Here is a 2,401-nt window from a genome sequence, read left to right as displayed (position 1 = left end):
GGTTACATTCGTAGCCACTAAAGCTCAGTTTGAAAAGAGTATAAATGCAAATATGTAGAGTGCAAGTACATACAAAATACAAGGTTTTACACTCTACATATTTGTATTTGTATTCCTTCCAAACTGAGCCTAATGATCAAAATTTTGATAAAATACATCTCGTATCAGGCATAACATATCGTTCAAAGTACTTATACGCCTCTTCTATAGAGATATATTGATACTTTGAACCGTGCTAAATACATACCATGGATGTGGATCTGGATTCGAAGACTCTTATCGCCTAGGGGTGAGCATTGTTTGGATAATTAAACCGAATTAAAAAAAAAATCAATTTTAGCTTTTTTTGGTTTTATAAAATTTGAGTTTTTAGGTTTGGAAATTCAATTGATCTAAAATATCGAGTTAACCAAACTTTATTTTATATAATATATATAATACATTTATAATATCTATAATATATATATATATATATATATTAAAATATATATATAATGATAACATTTGGTTTTAATGGAAGTAATCAAAAATAGAACTGAAATTTTATATTTTGGTTTGATTTTTCATTTAAAATTTTGGTCTATTCGATCGATTTAATTTTTCATTTAAAATTTGGATTTATTCGGTTTGATTTTTAACCGAATAAACCATGTCCTCACCCTAATATCCCCTAGATAATCTATGTCTATGCTTCACTGTGTTGTTCACAACTCACAACTGCCATTGGGGAACAGCCTTTTTAGGAGAGAGAAATCAAACAATATAAGAACTATCAGATACGAAACATAAAAGTGGTTTATTTTTATCTATATATACATAATTCTTTCTTTGTGTAAAATCATTTGTTTGGGTTGCTTGTGCCAATGGCCGGAATGCTTCCTGGCGTTGAATGTGCTCGAAGGAAGCGATTCCATCAAGGAGGAAGCTCGGCGGAGCCACTAGGCATAGCTGGACACAACCGGACGAGGCGCACGTCTCTCTGTCTATACACAAGCAGCCATGAAACCCATCTCAATTCAAGCTCTTCTCTGGTACTTATTTTTGTTTTTCTTTGTTAGTTGGTTGAGATTTCAGTTGATCTAAGTGCTTCAAATGATTTGAACACAACCCCAGCAAAGAACCAGGTCGAACCAGAGTCTTTTAGATGAGAAGCTCGAGGGAGTGGCTAGAGAAGCCAAGGAGAGATTGGATAAGAAGTTGAGAAACCCAAGAAAACCAGAAAGAAAAAGGTAATTAATGTTCAAGCAAACATGGTAAAAATTCTGAGGCCTCAGTATCAGTGGTTCTGATTTCTGAATCTGCATGGATAAACAATAAAAGCTACTCACTACCTCCAGTTTGTTGTTTATATGCTAAATGCAGGCATGACAGTAAAGGGAGCTTGAAGTGTGAGGATGGTGGCCATGGTTTACACTGTTATATTTGAAAGTATGCAAACAGAAATGTTTGGATTGAAGACAGGCCACTCGAGAAAAAGATTCATTTGAGCCAAGTTGGGATGGAAGTCCTCAGAACAAGACCAGTGTGTAGTGTGCTTAGAGGCTTTCATGGCTGGTCAGACCCTTGTTCATCTTCCTTGTGCACATAGATTCCATTCGAGATGTTTGGAGCCATGGCTTGAGAACAATTCTCATTGCCCTTGTTGCAGGATGGGAATCTTATCTTAGGGCTTGTACCTCTCTTGTCTGTGAAGATATCTATCACAGTTGTTCATTACAAAGAAATGTATATTCAGTTTCACTTGTATCCTCTCTCTCTCTCTCTCTCTCTCTGTGGTAAAATCTATTAAGGGTATCCTTAGAATTGCTAATGTTGAAGTAAAACTATCTCATCTTGCTTCTAATCTTTTTTATTACAACAAATTTTGAGCACTCTAAAAGAAAAACCTCCTCAGAGGTGTAGCCACTGGATTTACTTTTCCTGCTTTTCAATTGTATTATAGAATAAAGGACCTTTTCCTAACAACCAGCTTTTCATCTGTTGTTGGGTGTGAGGAAGGAGAGAGAGAGAGAGAGAGGCATTACCAGTTAGCAACTCTCTATCCCCGTTCAATGTGCCTTTGTAGTTCAGTGGAGATGAGTGGCTCTAATGGCTCTAAAGATCACTCTCCCCTACGTTCTTTCTGCCTTGAATGGGGCCTGTTCAGAATTGGATATAAATAATGTACCAGTTTTTCGTAGGGCTGGGCCCAGTGCTCATATGCCTTCAATTTTAATGGCTTCTACCATAAAATATGATCACTGTTATTGCCTTGCAAGAAGAACAACCAGTCAGCAGTTCCCTGGTAGAAAATTTCTTTGACTGGAATTTCAGTTTGCCAATGATGTTGAGCATCCCAAGGAATATACTTGATAAAATAATTAGAACCACCTAACTGGGTTGATTTTTTAGGGCATTTTCT

At 36.3% G+C, this 2,401-nt stretch overlaps 1 pseudogene across 1 annotated transcript; it reads left to right on the top strand.

Annotated features, from left to right (window-relative positions):
* The first annotated feature begins 491 nt into the window (after positions 1-491).
* Positions 492-1,746, top strand: LOC148843144 (uncharacterized; annotated as a pseudogene). Its single transcript, XR_016103694.1, has 4 exons — positions 492-1,031; positions 1,114-1,229; positions 1,363-1,397; positions 1,441-1,746. The product of XR_016103694.1 is annotated as an uncharacterized LOC148843144 (transcript).
* The last annotated feature ends 655 nt before the right edge of the window (positions 1,747-2,401 follow it).

The sequence above is a fragment of the Nelumbo lutea genome, chromosome 8 (genome assembly GCF_056320005.1).
Source record: "Nelumbo lutea isolate HS-2025 chromosome 8, American lotus-T2T, whole genome shotgun sequence".
Lineage (NCBI taxonomy): Eukaryota > Viridiplantae > Streptophyta > Magnoliopsida > Proteales > Nelumbonaceae > Nelumbo > Nelumbo lutea.
Note: the sequence above shows the minus strand (reverse complement) of the source record. Positions and strands in the feature narration are given on the sequence as shown.